At 32.5% G+C, this 6,546-nt stretch overlaps 1 long non-coding RNA gene across 1 annotated transcript; it reads left to right on the forward strand.

Moving 5' to 3' along the window:
• Positions 1–553: 553 nt before the first annotated feature.
• LOC117152354 lies at positions 554–5,887 on the forward strand. The gene is made up of 5 exons (XR_004462705.1): positions 554–565; positions 3,876–3,877; positions 4,006–4,817; positions 4,898–5,103; positions 5,186–5,887. It is a non-coding gene; the product is annotated as an uncharacterized LOC117152354 (long non-coding RNA).
• Positions 5,888–6,546: the final 659 nt, after the last annotated feature.

A 6,546-nucleotide genomic window follows, 5' to 3' on the forward strand; every position in this document is an offset into this window, starting at 1 on the left:
AGATATTTTCCAAAAAAAAAAAAAAAAAAAACAGAGTATATATGTAGTAATAAAAATAAATAAAAAATTGAGTGAAAATATGGTGTACTCTTTTTTTTATCGATATAACTGTACGAAAAGTAAAGAAGAAAAAACAGATTTATTGAGAAGATTAAGTTTTAATATTTTAGTCCGCTAGAAAAAGAAGAACATTCGATGGATTTAACCATATTTCTTCTGAAATGAAGTTTATACTCTGCTTCGACATTAAGAGAAAGAATGATTAGTAGAATATTAATTATTTTGCAGAAACTGCACTCCGTGTTTTGTTCCAATACAAAGCGAACGTTTCCCGTTATTAACCGATACACCACGTTTTTATGTAGACGTTTTGTACATTATAACTATTGTGATTTAATAGCTTAAATTGTCGCAAAATGGAAAATCACGAAAAATGGGTTTTCCTCGGTGTACAAATACTTTTTATAATGACTGTATGTTCGGTCGTTAAGAAATTGTTAACGTAACAAAAACCCCAAATTTAATGATTCTAATTATGTTTTTCAGCATTTCCAAAATAAGTCTTGTTTTTTGTTGATTTCAAAAAATGTGCGAAATTGTCCAGAAAGTAGTTTTTCCCCGTATACTTGCTAAATATCCACGCTCAGGTACTATCCTGAAAAGAATTAACAAAATTGTGTACGCGTGTATGGAAATATTCAGAACCCAAGATTAGCAAGTAGCGAGAAAATTATCGATGATTAGTAACAATTTATTACAATATTAAATCTAGACAAAGCAGGAAATAAAGTTTTTAGAAACGTCAGGAAATACGGATCTCGCAAAATGGACAGAAAAAGCACAAATGAAGATTTTTTTTAGTTTCCTCGAGATAATTCACAATTTGTTCATGAGAACATTCGGTAAATTGGTATAACGAGTTGGAACAATAGCCTGTAGGCATATTCCCAGTAGTTCGTGCCTTGCAGTTACATAAATACATTTGTTCGTAGATTATTAAATGCTTTAGTTAAGCAGATCATTGGGATGTTTCTTACTCAATCCCCTTGGGACAAATGTAAAATATAAGTTGTTTGCTGGTAGATTTAAGCGGTTTTCTAATTCCTTTTTGTCGGGATAAAGACACAACATAAGTTGTTTGTTAGTAGACTTAGACAGTTTTCTAATTCCTTTGTGTATCTCACAGCAAAAACCGTTATTGTACTATCGACTGATTCTATTCTAAGATCCTAGTTTTTAATGTACCAGAGAGCATTAACGAGCGTAAGGAGGATTATTGATTGTAAAGCTCCTATTTTCTTAATGTTGCTCATACTAACTGTACATCGAAGTTCGATTCCAAAGATTCAGATAGTTTTAATGATGGTCTTGTATAACAAAAGTTAATTCTTTGAGTTCAGTTTTAAATTCCTTCTCGTTAAATAGTTCATGTTTCTTCTTTTTATTTTGGTCTGCCCTATTTTCTTCTGGGTGTGGTGTTTCCACGTTAATTTCCTATCTACGTAGATGCCTAGATATTTTACAACTGCAGCTTGTTACTCAGAGATACAGTACGAGATATTTGCTCCTTTAATGCAAAGGTAATGCGTCTGGATTTTTCCTCGTTTAGTTTCATTTTTCGTTTTAAGAATCAAGTTTACAAACTTACTAGGGATTGCTGCAGAAACTGAGAGGCAGTGTTAACGTTATCGTGCATATAAAGTGCCATATAAAGTACAGATCCTAAGACACTGTCTTGTGGAACACCAGCATTTATTGAGTATTGATTGAAGTAACTGTCCCGAAATTTGGCTATGAATTTTCTATTTGATATGTAAGATTTAGTGAGATAACAATATGCTGGAAAATTGATTGCTATTTTAAGCTTTCTCGATATCTAGGAATATGACTGAACAATATAACTTTTTTTCAAAGCATGTAATGATAGTATCAACAATTTTATACGCTTATTGAATTATAGGATGTTTATTACGAAATCCAAACTGGTGATTAGATAATAAGCTTTCTAGACGAGATGATTGATTTCAGTTTACTTAGTACTATTCTCGCTAGTATTTTCTATATAATTAATAGCAACAAGATTGGCCTATATGATGTCGTTAAATGCAAATCCCAACCTAACCCCGGGCTTTTGCAAATATTTTGATCGCAGTACTGTATTGAAGATACTTGTAATCAGCCTTATAGAGGGCTTATCTAAAAGGATATTCTTTTATAATTTTTCCTGTCATCAGCTGAAGGTCAAATGCTTTATGTTTATTTTTGTATTGATTTTTTATTATGTTTATTTTTTTGTTTTATACTTATGCTTTTGTTGTACGTCTGATATAATTCTTTTTGCTTCTTTAAACGTAACACTTTTATTGGGCTTATATTTGCAGTAGCATTTATATTTGCTTTTATTGGACCTGAGTTTCGTAAGGTGTGATCTAGCATTGTGTTGAATTGTTCCATTTATCGTTCCAGAAAATTCATTTGTTCGTTATGTATGTTTATAAGGATTTCTAAGTTGTTGGCAGATAATTTTCGTACGAATGTTAACACCAGTTACTTATGTATATAACTTTATAATAGCTTCATTATCAAATTGAGGGATTATCTTCGTAATGGGGGACCTGTGACTAATCGAGTATGGCACACACATATATATTATATATATGAGCGACTTTTATCAAAGCTGAGGAGATTCTGGTGCAATTACTTTCAATGCTACAATGTAACTAGCAGGGTGATTATCGTGGCAGTTAAAAGATTTAACATTATCGATGTGACGTCTTATTGAACGATCAGTGGTAAACCTTATCAGCGTGCCCTTTTTATTGCACAATCAGTGATCGAATGATTTTTGGCACACTTAACGCAAGTCGATATTTTATTGGAATAATTTTTGGTGTGGCCGAAAGACTGACATCTGATGCATTAATCTAGTATTTACTAGTCTGATCAATTGTAACTATTTTTGTTCTTTCCTTATGACTCGAGTTCGTCCACAAAAAGTTGGAGTTGTAGTTTTTGTTACGTATTGAATCATACTATTCATAATCGTTTATTTAGCGAATTTTGTAGTTTAACTATCCAGTGAAACTATAGAAAACTTACTTCCTTTCCGATCCCGATCACTTTTAGATATGTTGTAGAAATCAACATTGTAAGTGTATAGTTTATTTTTACTCAAGCATAGTTACCAGAATGTTCCCAAAAAATAATCGATGTTTCATGCGTCTGAATTTTGTCTATAATTATACGCCCTTATCAGCGTACGTGTTAATCTGGTTGCCGACCGCCTATCTTTCGTTTGTAATGTATACATGTAAACGGAAGTTGGGCTATCTTAAAGCTCTTTACACAATTGTATGTGCATGACTGTAAAAAGTGCTGTGCACAATTAGAAACGAATACATCGATGATATTTTTATATTTATTTTATTATATACATTTTTAATTGAGTTATATATAACAGACATCTCTTACAGTTTCTCATATACAGTTGCGCAAGGAGCTTTTCTTAGACTCACCCTCGTTGTATATATAAACTGAAAATAAGCGTCAATTTTCGACCAGGTCATTCTATTCAATTTCTGACAATTAATACGGACGCTTATGCTGCCACGGACCCATAATTATAAGTACAACGTACTGTAGTGATATTAATAGAATTTTCCTACTATCTGGTAAACTATGACCGATAGTTACATCATGTACAGAAAAAAAGTGTTTCATAATGTTGAGATTTGCAAGTTATTCAGAAATCATCGCAATCAGAAAGCAAGTAGTTTCCTTGAAGTTTTCATCTATAATAATAATAATAATTATCTATAATAATAATAATATATCTATAATAATTGATAATACGATCAAAAAGCCAAAAAGTACAGAAGTGCATAAGGTTAAGATCTCGATTGATTTTCATGAAAATAAATGCTTCTAAGAATTATTATATGCGTGCATAGCACTTACCATGTAAAAAACAAAGACTTTTGATTTTTTTGGTCTATATCACATTAGCCGATTTGTATCCAAGCGCGGATTAATCCACGCGCTGCGACTGTCTTCTATCACCAAGCGTGGATTATTACGCAATCGGACGACTGTCTTCAATCACCAAGCGCGGATTAATACGCGCGCTGCGACTCCTTCTTTTTATTTCTATTTTAATTTAAATAATTTTTACTTTTTTCCCCTGTTATAAAGAATGTAAGATGCGATATTTTCGAAGTCACATTGTCTACCAATCGTTTTGAACAGTAAATTTTCGATAAACTCCATGAAGAATTCGGATGTCATTTACTGCACCTACGACCGACCGCGCGTGGTGATAGGGACCAGTCCTCTTAAGTAGGGTCATGATGCAAATAAGGACAATGTGGCAGGACAAATTTTAGAGGACTCACCGGGGGATCGTCTCAGTACCACCATTTTCCTGAAGATAAATAGAAACAAATTTTGTTGTATTCATCAAATGTTACTGCATCTCATAAATGTCAGGAAACAAGTTTCCTATTCAGTTCATTATTTAAATGAATGCGTTCAATATGCCACCCCCCCTTAATATATTTCCTCTGCTTTTCTTTGTCTCACTCACTATTTCTGTCTGTCACGCACGATTTCTGTCTCTCATGCACTCTCTTGCTCTTTCGAACTTTTTATATCTTGCAATTTATAATCGTGTATGAACTATCGTTACGAGCCGGAGAATTCTGCACTGCTCAGACTCTACAGTCGAGTAGAAGTTTTAAAGTCTTTCAGATACTACAGATGTGGTTGTACTGTCTTCATTTGTTTGGTGCTTTTTGGATAATAATACGTATTTACGTTAGGTTCTTTGACAGCTTATATTTGACCGAATTAAAGGAAATCGAGATTTTCGAATATTACAGATATAATTTTATTGTTTTAGTACTTTTAAAGCTTTGTGTGAGGCTAGCGATGTCGATCGGTGAAATCTTTGATTACTTATATCCATCCCGGACAAAAAACTTTGAGAATTTACATTACAATGAGTCTAGATCTATGACTTCCAATTTACTGGTGTTTTGGTCGTCGATAATTGTGGCAAGCTGTTTCCTCCAATGTTTCGGCTGGACCTGGTCATACTTCATTCAGGTAGAGGAATTTGACATTTTTAGATATCACAAATGTTCCACCGTTTTTGAGCATTTGGATTGAAAAGTTGCAAAATTTACAGATACTAGAAGTGTGGCCTCGCATTTTCGGTTCTTTGGATATCGATGATGATACTGACGAAGAACATTAACACCAAAGTTCTTCACCTCAAGCTCAAAGCTGACTCGTTGTCAGGTATTAGTTTGTGAGATCCTTGTAAGCATGATTTTATGATTTTAGTTCGTTCAATGTTCAATGATGACGATGTCAGTGGACATTAAATTTTTGAAGAAATATTCGTCATGTCGTATTCATCATTTAATATTCGCATAAGAGTTCACAATTAATCGTGAGGTCATGCGTTTTAATTTCCATACTTCAGTTTAAATAATGATTCCTGTGCACGTTAAATTGGAAATTGAGCGCTCATGGCACATAGAAATACGTGATACAGAAAAACATACATAGACAATTTACACTTGAAAATAATTAATGTTTTTATATAATTGTAATTTTATAAGATTCTGATGTGTACATAAATACTATAGTTGATTATAATTAAAGCGATGCAATGAAAATGTTAAGCATTTGGTTCGACCCGTGGTAACGGGCTGTACAAATGTAATGCGTTAAATATCTCAAAACATGTGATAGATATTAACACAAATTTTGAATATACAATGAGGAATAACATTTGGAATACTCCCATCAATGTTAGACAATGTATATAGCGATTAAACATAAACATGTATATAGCGAATAAAATAACTTCTCTATAATGATGTACGATATCCTAAAGTAACCCTTTCTTACTGAAAATTGTGATATAAATATTTCCTTTGCAGGTAGTTGCTTTTTCTATTTTTTGATCTCTAATCTAGCCTTTTTCTAAGTAACAGCGATCGTTACTTAACAGTTTTACGCGTCTCGTTATTCAAAATTTATAATTTACGTTCGAAAGTATGACCGAGATCGATTGCAACGTTCTTTTAATATCTATACGAAAAGAATGAATCTAATAACGAAGAAGATAAAGAATATTATTGTCTGGTATGCTGGGAATCCTACAGCATTATGAAACTAGACGAAGAAATTGGTGCAATGTAGTGAGTGAAAAAATTGGGCACATGAAAAATGTACCTATCAAGATGTTTTTTTATATTTGTCACAATTGCGATTCTGGATGATCGGTTACAAATTTTACTTTTGTTCTACTTATTATTATAATTTAAATCAATAAATATCTTAATTTGATAAAGTTAAACGTGTATTACTATCGACCCTATGTAGTATTACAGCCGATCCATCGTATTTTCCACGATCGACGTACTATAAAACGATAGTATTTATCAAGGAAATATTTGCCGGAAGCGCGATATAAATTTTTTGCGGGAAAATTATACCGTACATAACGTTACAATTAAATACTAGAAGCATCGATTA

The sequence above is a fragment of the Bombus impatiens genome, unplaced genomic scaffold, assembly GCF_000188095.3.
Source record: "Bombus impatiens unplaced genomic scaffold, BIMP_2.2 scf_0049, whole genome shotgun sequence".
NCBI classification, from domain to species: Eukaryota; Metazoa; Arthropoda; class Insecta; order Hymenoptera; family Apidae; genus Bombus; species Bombus impatiens.